The sequence below is a fragment of the Mus musculus genome, chromosome X, assembly GCF_000001635.26.
Source record: "Mus musculus strain C57BL/6J chromosome X, GRCm38.p6 C57BL/6J".
NCBI lineage: Eukaryota > Metazoa > Chordata > Mammalia > Rodentia > Muridae > Mus > Mus musculus.
Genome location: NC_000086.7, coordinates 25388758 through 25406418, shown reverse-complemented (window position 1 = coordinate 25406418; position 17661 = coordinate 25388758). Strand labels below are relative to the sequence as shown.

The 17661-nt window shown below is 39.5% G+C and overlaps 1 long non-coding RNA gene across 1 annotated transcript; it reads right to left on the bottom strand.

Annotated features, from left to right (window-relative positions):
- Nucleotides 1–5271: 5271 nt before the first annotated feature.
- On the bottom strand, nucleotides 5272–6824 carry 4930557B15Rik. Its single transcript, XR_001782869.1, has 3 exons — nucleotides 6744–6824; nucleotides 6437–6560; nucleotides 5272–5375 (listed from the first exon to the last, which is right to left on the bottom strand). It is a non-coding gene; the product is annotated as an RIKEN cDNA 4930557B15 gene (long non-coding RNA).
- Between the last annotated feature and the right edge of the window lie 10837 nt (nucleotides 6825–17661).

Sequence of the window (17661 nt, the reverse complement as noted above, 5' to 3'; positions counted from 1 at the left end):
AAAGTGTTATTAGTAATCACTCACTGCCTGGTTGCCTGTGTGAGTAGGAATCTGAAATATACCATGGTATCAGTTGCCAGGGATATCAAGAGTATTTCAAAGGTAGATATGACCATGTAAAGAAACTCCCCTAGTGGCACTTTGAATCATGATATCAAAATGTTTACAGGTAGAAGGATACTTGACATAAATTTGACAGACGCATTGATAACAGACATCAACAATGATTCCATTGGCAGTAGGAGACAATGATATTAATGTGGTCCCATAAGACAGAAGGTATCACTGCCATGGCTGCTGGACGCCTGAAGTATTTGTAATAAGCAACAGTGTCCATTGCCACACTATATGTGACCTCCACATAATATATCTCAGAACATGTAATTCAACATGATGTGACGCAGCAGAATTTATCTAAAACTTCACCTAAGACTCTGCTAGCCTCAGGGATCATTGACCTTAACAATAATCCAAGAAGCATCATGGACTGTGTGTTTAAACATGGCTACTTGAGGCAGAATGGATGATTGATATCACCATATTTTCTACAGAAACTATGTAATAGTGATATTAACATGGTAACCAGGGACAGCAGGGACCACAGGCAACCAGGTTGCAAATGGTAGCATGGACCTAGGGCAATCCCATGGGGTGTGTAGACAGTTATATATCAATGACATCAACCTCAATTCACAGGGCAGAATAAATCATTGTCATAATTGCCTTATTTAGTTGCAGGATAAATCACTGATATCCACATTATTTCAGGTGGCAGTAAGGATCTTGCACATTACATAGTCAACATCATGCAATGTATTCATGTATCAGTGACATCATCAGAATTTGTTGTGGTTGTTAGGATCTTAGATATCAATCTGATCTCCATTATTGAGAACACGTACCTCAATATAACCTATCATTTCACTATGGGCCTTTGAATTCATCAGGTTCTCAAGAAACAACACAGATCATAGCCATCACCAGGGTCTCAATTAGCAACAGGAATAAAATACCCCATCATGGTTGCTGGACATAGCGGCATCACTGATTTCAAAATAGCTTCATGTTTCCAGCAGGATCACAAGTATCAATATTTATCACATGTTAGATATTGTGAGCTACACACATATATGAGAAATACCAACTGATGATCCTGTGGCAGGTAGGTTTCCAGATTTAATCTGATCTCCAGAACCAGATAAGAATACTTCCCTCAAAATAAACTTGGGCTTTATTGTGGACCTTGAGGTTCATTATATTTTCAAGCAGTAGCACAGATCATAGCCACCACTAGGGTTTCCATTAGCAATAGGAATAAAATCAAACTTGGACTCCATCAAAATTGCTGGTCACAGCATACATCACTGGCATCAACACAGTTTTTGTTTTGTTTTTTGTTTTTTTTTTTTTTTGTTTTTTTTTTTGTTTTTTTTTTTTTTTTTTTTTTTTTTTGTTACAGGTAGAATCATTATAATGAAAATACCATACATGTTTCACATCAGGAGCTACATGACTGCATCAGGGACATCAACAGAACTTCCTGTAGTGAGTAGGATCTCAGACATCAAATTTCTATTTAGTGTCAGATAACAACACTTACCTGAATATGGCATTGTGTATCAGCATTTACCTTGGCATTCAGCAGTTTCTCCAGAAGCAACACTGCTCATAACCGTTACCAGGGTCTCCATTAGTAATAGGATCTTCATGTAATAGATTCCATTATGCTTGCTTATCACAGGAAACAGCAATGATATCAGCATATCTTCAGCATTCAGATGTGATCACTGACATCAAAGGGAACTTCAATAACAGTACACAGCTCTTTTTTCATTATAAACTTAGGCAGCAGTACTGACAATGATGTTCACAATAGACATTTATGATTGGGGCATCTCAGATGTCATGGACCTCTTCAAAGTTAACACTTGTTGCTACACCATTCCTGCTACAAACTCTGACTATAAAGCTCAAGATGGTTACCAGTGACAACATAGATTAATGACTCTATGGCCTTTGGGGTCTCTGGTGTCATTAATTAGTCTAAAGTGGGAGCCAGATTCACTTTGCTTTGAGGTCTCTGATGTCATAAATTAGTCTAAAGTGGGAGTAAGATTCACCCCTGACCTGGATGCCTATGACAACAGGCATCTGGCATAGAAAGTGAAGTCTGTTGCCAAGAAGATTCACGGACATCAAGGTAATTCAAGAGGCAGGATGCATAGTGAAATCAAAATTATTATAAATGGTAAGAATCTTCGCACAAATTGAGCAGAAAAATGTATAACATACATCTGTAATAATTCCATTGACTGTTGGACACCCTCATATCAATATTGTCCCAAATGGCATCAGGTATTAATGGCATGAATGCTGGAGGCCTGAAGTAACATGAACATATACCGGTGTCTGGTACCACAATTGATATGTTTTCAACATAACATATGCCAGAATATGTAATTCAACATGAAAATAGGCAACACTATTGAACTTGAACTTCACATTATTCTGATGGTCTCAGGGACCCTTAGCATTAACAATACCTCCAGAAGCAATGTAGGTTATATGTTTCAAGAAAGCTACTGGTGGCCTTGCTGGTCCACTCCAGCACCGGCGTTCCTTGCCCACAGAGTCTCCGGAAACCTGCAAGGACCCCCACAGGATCCCACATGGGATCTTAAGACCTCTGGTGAGTGGAACACACCATCTACTCCAATCCAATCACGCGGGACCTGAGACTGCCTTAATTAGGGAAGCAGAAAAACCAGCCTGATCAGGGTCACAATTCCCTTCCAGTCCATACCAGCACCGGTGTACCTTGCTCACAGAGTCTCCGGACACCCGCAAGAACCCCCACCGAATCCCCCACGGAATCTTAAGACCTCTGGTGAGTGGAACACAGCGTCTGCTCCAATTTAATCGTGCGGGATCAGAGACTGCCTTAATTAGGGAATCAGAAAAGCCGGCAAATCAGGGTCCCAAGCCCCTTCTGGTCCACACCAGCACTGGGGTTCCTTGTGTGCAGAGTATCTGGAGACCCCCAAGGTCCACACAGGACCCTCCAGGGGATCTTAAGACCTTTGGTGAGTAGTACACAACATCTGTCAGGAGGCAGGTTCGAACACCACATACCTGGGCACCTTCGCTGCAAGAAGAGAGCTTGCCTGCAGAGAATACTCTAACCACTGAAACTAAGGAGAGAGCTAGCCTTCCATGTCTGCTAATAGAGGCTAACAGAGTCACCTGAGGAACAAACTCTAACCAGAGACAACTAAAACAGCTAGCCTCAGAGGTTACCAGATGGCGAAAGGCAAAAGTAAGAATCCTACTAACAGAAATCAAGACCACTCACCATCATCAGAAAGCAGCAATCCCACCCTACCTAGTCCTGGGCACCCCAACACAACCGAAAAGCTAGACCCAGATTTAAAAGAGTATCTCATGATGATGGTAGAGGACATCAAGAAGGACTTTAATAACTAACTCAAAGAAATACAGGAGAGCATTGCTAAAGAGTTACAAGTCTTTAAGGAAAAACAGGAAAACACAAACAAACAGGAAGAAGTCCTTAGAGAAAAACAGGAAAACACATCCAAAAAGGTGAGAGAAATGAACAAAACCATACTAGACCTGAAAAGGGAGGTAGACACAATAAAGAAAACCCAAAGTGAGGCAGCATTGGAGATAGAAATCCTAGGAAAGAAATTTGAAACCACAGATGTGAGAATCAGCAACAGAATACAAGAGATGGAAGAGAGAATCTCAGGTGCAGAAGATTCCTTACAGAACATCGGCACAACAATCAAAGAAAATAAAAAATGCAAAAGGATCCTAACTCAAAACATCCAGGAAATACAGGACAAAATGAGAAGACCAAACCTATGAATAATAGGATTTGATGAGAATGAAGAATTTCAACTAAAAGGGCCAGCAAATATCTTCAACAAAATAGTAGAAGAAAACTTCCCAAACCTAAAGAAAGAGATACCCATGATCATACAAGAAGCCTACAGAACTCCAAATAGACGGGACCAGAAAAGAAATTCCTCATGACACATAATAATCAGAACAACAAATGCACTAAATAAAGATAGAATATTAAAAGCAGTAAGGGGGAAAGGTCAAGTAACATATAAAGTCAGGCCTATCAGAATTACACCAGACTCTTCACCAGAGTCTATGAAAGCCAGAGAGCCTGGTCAGATGTTATACAGACACTAAGAGAACACAAATGCCAGCCCAGGCTACTATACCCGGCCAAACTCTCAATTACCATAGATGGAGAAACCAAACTATTCCACGACAAAACCAAATTCACACATTATCTTTCCATGAATCCAGCCCTTCTAAGAATAATAACAGAAAACCACAACAACAACAACAACAACAAAATACACGGACAGAAATCACACCCTAGAAAAAGCAAGAAATTAATCCCTCAACAAACCAAAAAGAAGACTGCCACAAGTACAGAATGTCAACTCTAACAACAAAAATAAAAGGAAGCAACAAGTACTTTTCCTTAATATCTCTTAATATCAATGGACTCAATTCCCCAATAAAAAGACATAGACTAACAGACTGGCTATACAAAGAGAACCCAACATTCTGCTGCTTGCAGGAAACCCATCTCAGGGAAAAAGACAGACACTACCTCAGAGTGAAAGGCTGGAAAACAATTTCCCAAGCAAATGGCCTGAAGAAACAAACTGGAGTAGCCATTTCGGTATCGAATAAAATCAACTTCCAACCCAAAGTTATCAAAAAAGACAAGGAGGGGCACTTCATACTCATCAAAGGTAAAATCCTCCAAGAGGAACGCTCAATTTTGAATATCTATGCTCCAAATGCAAGGGCAGCCACATTCATTAAAGACACTTTAGTAAAGCTCAAAGCACACATTGCACCTCACACTGTAATAATGGGAGACTTCAACACACCACTTTCATCAATGGACAGATCATGGAAACAGAAACTAAAAAGGGACACAGAGAAAGTAACAGAAGTTATGAAATTAATGGACTTGACAGATATCTACGCAACATTTTATTCTAAAACAAAAGGATATAACTTCTTCTCAGCACCTCACGGGAACTTCTCCAAAATTGACCATTGTCACTGATGAGTGACACCAATATATTTCCCTTGGCAGTTGGGATCAGGTCCCAAGTGGCAGTAAGGTCCAAAGCAAGGGTCACTCATGACTTTGGTGCCTATGGCAGCATTTATCTGGGTATACCATCTTGTCTTTGCCAGGAAATATCATGCACATTCAGACATTTTCAGATACCTAGTAGGACCTTGTAGAGAAACCTCTTCTCTAGTGGTAGGATGCATCATGACATCAAAATGGTTAGGCTGGGAGTACACTTCATCTAAAATAGACAGGAACATGGATAATTGATGTAAGTAAATTTCCATTGATATTCAGAGACACTCATATTATTATGGTCCCTCATGGGAGCAGGGATAACTGACATCATACCTGCTGGACCTGAAGTCTAATGGATATACAATGGTGATAGTTGCCACTATATATGTTACTCAAAATAACATCTCAGACCCCAAAAATAAAAATATTCTGAGAAAACTGTATTGTTAAATTCTCTGTGGAAGTTGCTGGTCTCAGGGATCCTTGACATTAACAATCTCCCCAGAATCATCATGTACTATGGGTTTAAACAGGGCTTCTGGATGATGATTGACATCAACATAGTTTCTGTAGGCACTTTGGATTACTGTTATTAACATGGCTCTCAGTAGCACAGTGATCACTGACAAAGTGGTTGACAATGAAATCGTTCCATGGTATCTGTTGCCAGGTATACAACACTATGTTTAATATCGATTAAGAGTGCAGAAGATATTATGGCCATGCACATCCAGTGGCAGGAAAGTTTTTTTTGTTTTTTGTTTTTTGTGTTTTGTTTTGTTTTGTTTTTGTTTTTGTTTTTGTTTTGTTTTCTTTCTTTTTTGACATCTCTGGCTCTTTTGGTAGTAGTATAGATCTTATAAATTACATGGTTAACTATGGGCCAACATGAATGTATTAGAGTCTTCAACAGAATTTCCTGTAGAATGTTTGATCTCAAACATCAAATGGATTGCAAGTGCTAGCTCAGAATACTTACCTCAATATCACCTTGAGAATCAGGATGGACTGTCAAATTCACCAGATCGCACCAACACAGATCACCACCATAAATTAGGTCTCCATCATCAATAGGAATACATTCCCTCATGATTGCCATTCCTATCATGCCACTCTGACATTAATATAGCTTCAGGTTTCAGGTAGTAACATAGACATCACAGTACATTTCATTTTAAACATCTGGGGCTATATCCATTTATCAGTAAACATAAAGAGAATTTCCTGTATCAGGTATTATCTCAGACATCAGTCTGATCTTCAGTGCCATCTAGGAAAATTTACCTCAATATGAATTCAAGCATCAGTAAGGACTTTGGAATTTATCAGATTCTCAAGCAGCAACACAGATCATAGCCATCATCAGCATCTCCATCAGCAATAGATATAATGGATTCCTGCCCAATTTCTGTTCACAAAATACATCACTGACATCAGTATAGCTGCTTCTCACAGGCCACAAACATCAAAATATATTGTTTGCTTGAAATTGAGGGTGAAATTGATAAATCAAGAACATCAACAGGATTCCTTATGATATGTAGAATCTCAGCCACTGATCTGTTATCCAGTGCTAGCTCAGAATACTTACCTCATAATGATCTTGGGTATCAGTATGGACCATGGAATTCAGCAGTTTCTCCAGAAGCAGTACAGATCATAGTCATCACCATGATCTCCATCAGAAATATTAAAAATAGACTCTATCTTGTTACTGGTGACAGCATCCCGCTGGTATGACCATGACTGAAACCTCTTGTCTAGTGAAAGAATGAAAATGGACATAAAAATGTTTATAAATGGCAGAACACTTATCATGAATGTGGCAGAATTATACATAATTGACATCAGTAATTATTCTAATGCAGTACAAGACTGTCATATTAATTTGGTCCCATAATGCAGCACGGATCACTGACATGATTGCTGCTAAAGGCCTAAAGTATCTTGGCCATACATTGTCTGTTGCCAGTATATATGTGACCTCGACAAAACATATCTCAGAACATTTAACTCAACATGACCTGAGGGAACAGTACTGACTGTGAAGTTCACTGTAAATTCTGATGGTTTCTGGGATCCTTGACATTAACAATATCTTCAGAAGCAACATGAAATGTGGGTTTCAATATGGCTACTGATGGCAGCATGAATAATTTTGATTGTCATAATTTCTGGAGACACTTTGGAGAGTCGGGTTCTAATGAGAAAGATTAATGTAGAAGGAATAGGGAAGAAGGTAAGATAAACTAAGGATATCTGCAAAAGTCATAAGAAATCTCACTACTAACTTCATAAAAACCTATACCTCAAATAAGCTATAAGTAAATGAGCATGTACAGTTTAATTAGAACGTTATAGTTTCAATTGACTTATTAAACCAATGTATGCAATTGTTTATGTATCTTTTATTTCAAATTATATAACATTTTCTATTTATATATGTTTTGCTTCAAATAATAAAATTAGGTTCATATTACTGCTAAATATTACCCAAATATGCATGATGCATTTTGATGTGGGGATTTATTGATACTGTATACATATAGGTAAAAATAATAACAGTAGGTTCTCCCCTATGTCCTATCACACCCTGAGCTATTGCTTTTTGATCAATATTGCATTAATGAGCATGGTTCCTCTCCTGTGTAGTGAGCCTTGAATCTAATAAGAAGCCTAATATCTATTGACTAAAGTTACTTAATTTTCTTATTCTTAGGTCAAGGGTGTTTAGGTTCCACTCCCTGTTTTATCCTTTCTATTCCTTCCATATCCCTGCAGGAGTAAATGTCTCCTTCATATTTTATGTGTTCTTTCTGTTAAACCCAAGTATTAGTTACTTTCCAGCTGCTATGATAAAATAACATGACCAAGGCACCTTACAGAAGGAATAGATTTTGACCATAAACTTTCAGATAGAAAAGACTTCATGATGGTAGGATTGTATGTCAGCAAGTGTCAGGAATAGAAAGAGGAGGAAACACTGAGCCCTCTTCTTTAACAAGCACAAAGAAGGGGACTAAATTGGAAATCCAGCAGTGTTAAGTATTCTCAATGCCTGCTTCCAGTTACACACTTCTTCAGGCATCACCATAAATAACTGCACCTTCGCACATACCAGCACCAAAGTAGGATGAAGTATTCAAATGCCTAAGCCTATAGGAGACATTTCTCATTTAACCCACCATATTGAGGTTCTGCTGTCATTAGGTGCATGCTTCATATCCCCCCCCCAAAAAAAAAGCTAAATTCTATCTCCCAATAGTGACCAAAAAAATAAAAAAAGTGGTTAAAATTCCTTAGCCAGCAGTGGGATGTTCTAAAGATCTCACCCCTAGATGCTGGACTTTGTCTGGCTTGATGTTGAATTTGTCTTCTACATATAATTTTAGTCACTATCATTTCACGTGTACAAATGACTTATTGTTTCTGGAAAAAAGACTTAATTTGTAGTCATTCACTACCTTTGGTTCTTGCAATCTTTCAACTATCTTCTCCATGGTGACCTCTGAACCTTGAGAGAAGAAGATAGAGTTGTGATTTAAGTAAGAAATGTTTCCCATAATCTTTAGAATTTATACAATTGGTCCCAAATGGTTAGTGTTGTGTGCAGGTTTAGAATAGGGGTTAGGAAGGAGTACATTATTGCAGGCTGAATATCAGGGCAATTAACATCTCAGTACCACGAATGAATTCTCTCTGCTTTCTGCTTTCAGTTCATGATGTGAGCTCTCACTATCCTGATCTAACATGTATAAGCAAATGGACATAAGAAGCAACTTGGTTTATCCATTCTAGTATCAGAGAGAGAGAGAGAAAGAGAAAGAGAGAGAGAGAGAGAGAGAGAGAGAGAGAGAGAGAGAGAGAGAGAGAGAGAGATTTCAAACCAAAATTAATTGATGCAAACACAAAAAGACACTTCATATTCATCAAAAAAATTTTTCACCAATGTAATCTTTTAATTTTTAGCATCTATGCCATAAATTCAAGGGTACTGGCATTTGTAAACAAAATGAACAGCATTAAAGCTTAAATTATACAAATTCTTATCAGACTGCTAAAGGACTGATAATGCCAATACTACTGGAATCCATTCACAAAATATAAACAGACAGAATATTTCCAAGTTCATTTTGTGAGGCAACATTTATCCTGACACCTAAACCACACAAATATTTAACAAAGAAAGTATATCACAGAACAATTTCCCTCATGAACATTAATGCAAATATACTCATAATAAAATACTCACAAAACAAAAAGACATTATATCACACACCACAATAAGGTACATCTCCTCCCAAAGATGCAGAGGTGGTTCAACATACAACAATCAGAAATGTAATCCATCATATAAAATACTGAAACTGTCATGGTTCCCTGTGAAGCAGAAAAGATTCTGTAAGGCAGAGAAAAACACCGAGTGGCAAAACAGTAACCCACAGAATGGGAAAATATTTTCATCAAGCCCAAATCTGACTGAGAGCTAATGTATAAGAAACTCAAGGAACCAGATATTAAGAAACCTAATAATACAATTAAAAATGGGTTACCTTATCTAAAATGAGAATTCTCAAGAGGATATCAAGTGTCCAAGAAACACTTAAAAATTCTCAATGTCTATAGCCGTCAGGAAAATGCAATTTAGAACTACTTTGTGATTCCATCTTACACCTACCAGAATGCCTAAGTTCAAACCACAAGGAATAGCAGATGGTGGCAATCAGTTGGAACAAGGGGAATATGTCTCTATTGCTGATGGAAGAGCAAACTAGTACAGCCACTATGAAAATCAACATAATGGTTCCTCAGACTATTGGAAATTGTTTTGTCTCAAGATCCAGATATACCTATCTTGAGCATACACCCAGAATACTCTCCATATTACCACAAGGACACTTCCTTAATCATCTTCATTGCAGCTATACTCATAGTGGCCAGAAATTGTAAACAAACTAGATGTCCCTCAACTGAATAGTAACTAAAGAAAAAGTGGTGAATATACACAATGGAATACTATTCTGTGAGGAAAAAAAAAGATACCATCCTTAAATTTGAAGACAAATGGATGGAACTAGAAAAAAATTATACTGAATGAGGTAACCCAGACACAGGAAAACACACATGGAATGTACTCATTTATATTTGAACATACGTTTTTCTTTAAAGGAAAATAATACTACAATCCTCAGATACAGCGAGCCTAAACAAAACATGAAGAGCTCAAGGAGGGGGAACTTATGGATCTGCTTAGGAAGGGAAACAAATTTTGTAGGTAGATTTGAGTCAGGTGCGGATGAAAACAGGAGGAATGAGTGAGTGCATGAGAAAGATGGAGGAACAGAGTACTAGGAGAGAAACTGATAAAAATAAAAGAAAAATGAACACCATTGAAATCATTTGACAGTAACAGAAAATGGAATGTCATTAAGGTACTTTGAAAACCAAAGGATACTTAATACTACTCTTACACTAATAAGCACTGATGGGAAAACAATTGAAGTAATATTTATCTAAATTTAATTTTTAATAAAGATATGTATCTTAAGGTAGCAGGTTCCACGAATATATAATAAAGCTTATATTGGTAAACCCAAACCAACATAACATATATTATTATATTCAACATGTACATTTAAACCACGAAAAGAACTTTTGTTTGGGTTGACCACAACATAAGGAACAGTATTAAAGGATTGCCAGCAATAGGAAGATTGAGGACAACTGCTTTAAATGGTACAAATAAGCTACCAGATGCAAGGTAATAACAAGTGAGTTTATAGTAATAGTCCTCTGAAAATACTACAGGCCTTGATAGAATGGTCATGATATGATTACATATTTCCTAATAAACAGACTTGTTTTATCTAGTTGAAGTAAGACTACACACACAAACATTTTCTGTACCTTGCCTTTTGTCTTGTTGACAGTGTCCTTTGCTTTAAAGAAATTTTGCAGTTCCATGAGGTCCCATTTATGGATTGTTGGTCTTAGAGTCTCAGCTATTGGTGTGTTATATTCAGGAAATTTCTCACTATGCCAATGTATTCGAGTTTATTTTCCACTTTCTCTTCTATTAAATTCAGTGTATCTGGTTTCATGTTGAGGTCCTTGATCCACTTGAATGTAAGCTTTGTGCATGGTGATAAATATGAATCAGTTTGCATTCTTCTACAGGCAGACTGCCAGTTAGACAAGCACCATTTGTTGATGCCTTATTTTTTTTTCCACTGTATGGTTAGCTTTTTTTGTCAAAGATCAAGTGTCCATAGGTGTATATGTTTATTCCTGGGTTTTCACTTTTTATCTCATTGATCAACCTGTCTGTCTCTGTACCAACTCCATGTGGGTTATTATTATTATTATTATTATTACTTTTGCTTAAGTGATTCTTCTAGATATTCTTTTATTGTTCAGAATTGTTTTGGCTATTCTGGGTTTTTTGTTTTCCCATATGAAGTTGAAAATTGTTCTTTCCATGTCTGTGAGGAATTATATTGGAATAGTGATGGAAATTGTATTGAGTCTATACATTTTCAACCTAAAATTGTTCCTATATAAAAGAAATGCAGGGGGAAATGGAGTAATAACTAAAGGAATGGCAGACCAGTGACCAGCCCAACTTGGGATCTATCCCACGGGCAGGTACCAAACCCTGACAGTATTACTGATGCTCTGTTGTACTTTCAGAGAGGAGCCTAGCAAGGATGTCCTCTGAGATGCTATACCAACAACTGAATGAGACAGATGTAGATGCATATATCCAACTACTAGACTGAGGTCAGAGACATATATGGAAGAGTTAGGGGGAGGAATGAAGGGACTGAAGGGGTTGGCAACATGGAAGACCAACAGTGTCAACTAATGTGTACCACTGGGAGCTCCCAAAGACTAGGTCAACAATCAAAGAGCAAATAAGTCTGGTCTGAGGCCACCAATATGTATGTAGCAGTGGACTGCCTTGACTGGCGTTAGTGGGAGAGGTTCTGCTTAATCCTGTAACGAGTTGCTGACTCAGGGGAGGGGGATGCCCATGGTGATACCCATCTCAGAGGCAAAGTGAGAGGGAATAAGGTGAAGAATTGCGCAAGGGGGTGCAGGAGCAGGACAATATTTGAGATGTAAATAAAACAATGATAATGGTATTATTAATAATATGCTCTTAAAATAAAGACGAAAAATAACATTTTTCTGACTTCACTGGATCTCAGAACAAAGGAAAAAAAGGACCAATTAAAAAAGAATAAGAAAATATTATGGAAACATAGAAAGACAGACTATGTGTGAAAGAGAACTTGGTTGGCACAGCTGGGGACATTGAAGTCTCAGTATATTTCTACTGTGTCATACTTGATCATTTCTGGGGGAATCTAATCTTCACCTTTATCCAACAGAGTCCTTTGAAAATATAAAAATTATGCCTTTTTTAATAATAGTAATCACATAACATATATGCACAGTGTGTGTATAAATAGAACCAGTTGATATGAAATAATGATTATTAATTTTTAGGCAGATAAGGTAACAAAAGACCAAACAGTTAAAATAGTGTGTTCCTGGAGACATAAAAGCCTGAGTATCATTGGCCTTAGGAGGATTGCATCATAATACATTGTGACTGGTGTAAAAGCTAGAAGGGGAATTGGGGTTGGTATAAAATAAAAATAGAAGATAAAAAGATAGTAGGGGATAAAGACGAAGTATCCAAATACCACTCATGCATTTTGCTTACTGAGAGTTTAGGCCATGATTGATAGAGGTCACACATGGAATGTCAATCTTCTCCAATTGTTAAAAAGCAACACAGAAAGACATAGGAATCAGTGGACTACTCTTGCGCGCGCCCCCAACTCGCCAGCAAGAACGACGCTGCTACAGGATCCTTCTGCACACGTTTATTCAGTCCTGTTTCTTCTTTCTCTATATCTCCCCTGTTTATATCTCTCCCTTGTTTATATCTCCCTTGTTTATATCTCCCCTGAACCCTGGGCCTCTCACTCTTTTATACTCTCAGTTCCCATCCACGCACAGCAGGCCACGCCACCTCACCAGGCACGCAGCTTCAGCTAATCAGGGCAGCAGGGGCAAATCTCCACCAAATTGGATTCACCTGTATCCTGGTACACCTGCGCAGCACTCAAGATGTTTGTGTCTTATATGAGGAAGTCAGGTGCAAGTCATATGACTTAGCTACAGTCCCTGGCGCCTTTAGGACTGCTGCCACACCTGCTCCTAACATCTCCCCCTTTTTTCTTTTCTGGCAGAGAGAATGTCTGTAGATAGCCCCCAGCAGCCATGCCCCTTACCCGTCCTTGGGTGACAAACAGCATTGGTTTGATCCCTGTCTTAGGTTGGTGACATGCCCAGGGAGTCTTATCACTGACTACCTCTCAATCATGCCAAGCCACTCCTGGGGAGATTGTGTTTTGCTTGCGGCAGGTGCATCAAAAGGCCAGGATGTTAATTAACCTATGGCCAGATCTTAATTGCTGCAAGCAAGCCTCATGGGTGAAGGTAGAGGTCTGATCCCCAGTGTGCAAGCATAGGGGCCCTACACAAAACCATCCCTTAGGCTCATCACCCAGAGAGGTCTTGGCCAGCTCCCGTGTCGTTTTTCCTGGGGGAAGGGAACTAGGACACTGAACCTTCATGCAATCAGACGTGCCTTCCACAGGATGCCAACAGCAAGCTATCCTCTGTGCAGTGCTTAGCCTCGCACCCCACGGCATAACGCAGCATAATTTCTTTTAGAGCGGCAAACCGAATCTGAGGAGATTGTCCCACCTCCACTGCAGCAAAAGCCTACGCTACCATGGCGAAAGTGTGGGCCGCACACTCTGCACCTAACACATGTGCCAAACACAAAAAACACACACACTATAACAAGCATACATCCCAGGGCTCTCATCCCCGCTCATCTTCCCTGAAGCAAGGGATAGATGGCCAGCGGGGCTATCTCTTTAAGGGGAATTTAGGGATCAAAAAGCGTGGAAAAATTTTGAATGTCATGTCGAGCTGGTATCGGCTTCTGGAATACCGAAAGGATCTCTCATCTCGGCTCCATCCTTTGTGCTTGTGGGACCATCCACCACATCCACAGGGGCAACTGGATCAGGAGCCTCATTCTTGCAGCGTCTCACCAATCTCTCCGGCACCCAAAGAGGTTCCGTCTGGTCCTGTGGAAACACGCAAACAGACCCTCTCGCCCACGTCAACACCAGATCTGGTCGATCCTCTCCAAATCTCCGGACAGAAGGTCCACCTACAGGTGGCTGCTGAGGAGGCATAGGGAGGCGGCGCAAAAGCTAATTCGCCTTCCTCCTCCACCTCGGCTCTTTTATTTTGTCCTTTCTGTCCACCTGATAACACTGTGTCTCCTTTCTTTTTCCTTTTTCTTTTTAAGCCCTTCTCCTCTTTCGACATACTTTCTTGTTGCTCTGTAAGGATTTTCTGACCTGTCTTGACTGCCTCTACACACAGTTTCAAACAGTAACAGAGTCCATATATCAGAACAAAGAAGACCAAAACTATCAGACCTACCCACAAAGGGTCAATAGAAGAAAAAAGCATAACTACACAGCGAGGATCTATTGATCACTACACTGAGGTTATCTTAGTTCCTTAACTTGTCCCCAAACCGGGAACCTTAACTTGTCCCAAAGCCGGGAACCTTTTGTTACCTTGTGCCTGCTTCCTGGCAACTTTATGCTTGCCTCTATTTTATCCGAGGTCCTTCCCAAACTCCTGGGTTACTTTGTGCCTACTTCCTGGCAACTTTATGCTCACCTCTATTTTATCCGAGGTCCTTCCCAAACTCCTGGGGTCGCAAGTTTCACTCACCGTGAACTTACCCTGCTGGCAACCACTGACTGCTGAAAGTTCTGAACTCGGTGGGGGAGTCAGTTCCCAGTACGGGCCACCAATTGTCACGTCTGCTCTCGACCAGCAAGAACGACACGACCACCAGTCCTTCTAACAACAGTTTATTCAGTCTTCATCTTTCTTCTTTCTCTTCATCAGTACCGTTCCCCAGCTGAAGAGTTCTGAATCCACGCCGGATCCTTCTCAACAGTCTGTTTTACAGGAACTTTTATTAACCACTCCTTCCCCGTGATGCAGTTCTGAATCCTCCCTGTAGCAGGGGGTCTTCGCTCGTGCCTGAAGATGTTTCTTGTCCCGGGTTTCGGCACCAACTCTTGCGCGCGCCCCCAACTCGCCAGCAAGAACGACGCTGCTACAGGATCCTTCTGCACACGTTTATTCAGTCCTGTTTCTTCTTTCTCTATATCTCCCCTGTTTATATCTCTCCCTTGTTTATATCTCCCTTGTTTATATCTCCCCCGAACCCTGGGCCTCTCACTCTTTTATACTCTCAGTTCCCATCCACGCACAGCAGGCCACGCCACCTCACCAGGCACGCAGCTTCAGCTAATCAGGGCAGCAGGGGCAAATCTCCACCAAATTGGATTCACCTGTATCCTGGTACACCTGCACAGCACTCAAGATGTTTGTGTCTTATATGAGGAAGTCAGGTGCAAGTCATATGACTTAGCTGCAGTCCCTGGCGCCTTTGGGACTGCTGCCACACCCGCTCCCCACAGACTACTCATTGATAACCTGTGAGTTTGGAGATTTGATGGAATTCACTTTGGGAGTTGAATGTGTAGTGTGCACATGCTAAGTGTATAGTTCTATGAGAGAGAAAAACAAATAATACAAGAATAAAGCCAAAGCTCCTGAACAACAAACTATATTAACTATTCTGCTTCTAAGTAACTAACAAAATAGACAGGCTGGATCTAGGCCTCTCAGCTTAAGGGTAGTAGATGTACAGCTTGTTCTTCATGCGGGTCCTGAAGAACTAGAGTGGGGGTTATCTCAAAAGAAACAACAATTTGAAAATTCATTGAGAGTAACAAAAAACCTAGGATAGTGAAAACTATTCTCAACAATAAAAGAACTTCTGGTGGAACCACATTCCCTGACCTCAAGTTGTATTACAGAGCAATTGTAATTAAAACAAACAAACAAAAAAAAAACTACATGGTATTGGTACAGAGACAGGCATGTAGATCAGTGGAATGGGATTGAGAACCAGAAATGAATCAACACACATATGGTCACTTGTTCTTTGACAAGGGAGCTAAAAATAATCCAGTATAAAAAAGTCAGCATTTTCAACAGATGGTGCTGTTTCAAGTAGAAGTTAGCTTGTAGAAAAGTGCAAATTGATCCATTCTTGCCTCCTCGTACAAAGCTCAATTCCAAATGGATCAAGGACCTCCTCATAAAACCAGATATATTGAAACTAATAGAAAAGTAGGTGGGGAAGAGTCTTGGGCACATGGGCACAGGGGACAATTTCCTGAAAAACAAGAGTTAACAAATGGGACCTCATAAAATTGCAAAGCTTCTGTAAGGCAAAGGACACTGTCAATAGGACAAAATGGAAACCAACAGAATGGGAAAAATTTTTAACAATCCTACATCAATTAGAAACCTAAAATCCAATATATACAAAGAACTCAAGAAGTTAGATGCCAGAGAAAAAAAATGACCCTATTAAAAATGGGGTACAGAGCTAAACAAAGAATTCTCAACTAGGGAATATCTAGTGGCTGAGAAGCACCTAAAGAAATGTTCAACATCCTTAGTCATCAAGGAAATGGAAATCAAAACAACCCTGATATTCCACCTCACACCATTCAGAATGGCTAAGATCAAAAACTCAGGTAACAGCAGATGCTGGCAAGGATGTGGAGAAAGAGGAATACTCCTCCATTGTTGGTGGGGCTGCAAGCTGGTACAACCACTCTGGGAATCATTTTGGTGGTTCCTCTAAAAATTGGACACAGTACTACCTAAGGACCCAGCTATACCACTCCTAGGCATGAACCCAGAAGATGTTCCAAGTTGTAATAAGGTCACATGCTCCACTATGTTCATAGCTGTCTTATTTATAATAGCCAGAAACTGGAAAGAACCCAGATGTCCTTCAACACAGGAGTGGATAAAGAAAATGTGGTATATTTATACAATAGAGTACTACTCAACTATTAAAAATTAATTTATTAAATTCTTAGGCAAATGGATGTATCTGGAGGATAACATCTTGAGGGAGGTAACCAAATAACAAAACACATGATATACACTAACTGATGAGTAGATATTAGCCCAGAAGTTCGGAATGCCCATGAAAAAATTCATAGACCACATAGGTGTAGATGAGAATGAAGAATTTCAACTTAAAGGTCCAGGAAATATCATCAAAAAATATATAAGAAAACTTCCCATACCTTAAGAAAGAGATGGCCACGACCATACAAGAAGCATACAAAACACCAAATAGACTAGACCAGAATAGAAATTCCTGCTGACACATAATAATCAGAACATCAAATGCACTAAATAAAGAAAGAATATCAAAAGCAGTAAGGGGAAAAGCTCAAGTAACATATACAGGCAGAACTATTAGAATTACTCCAGACTTCTCACCAGAGACTGTGAGA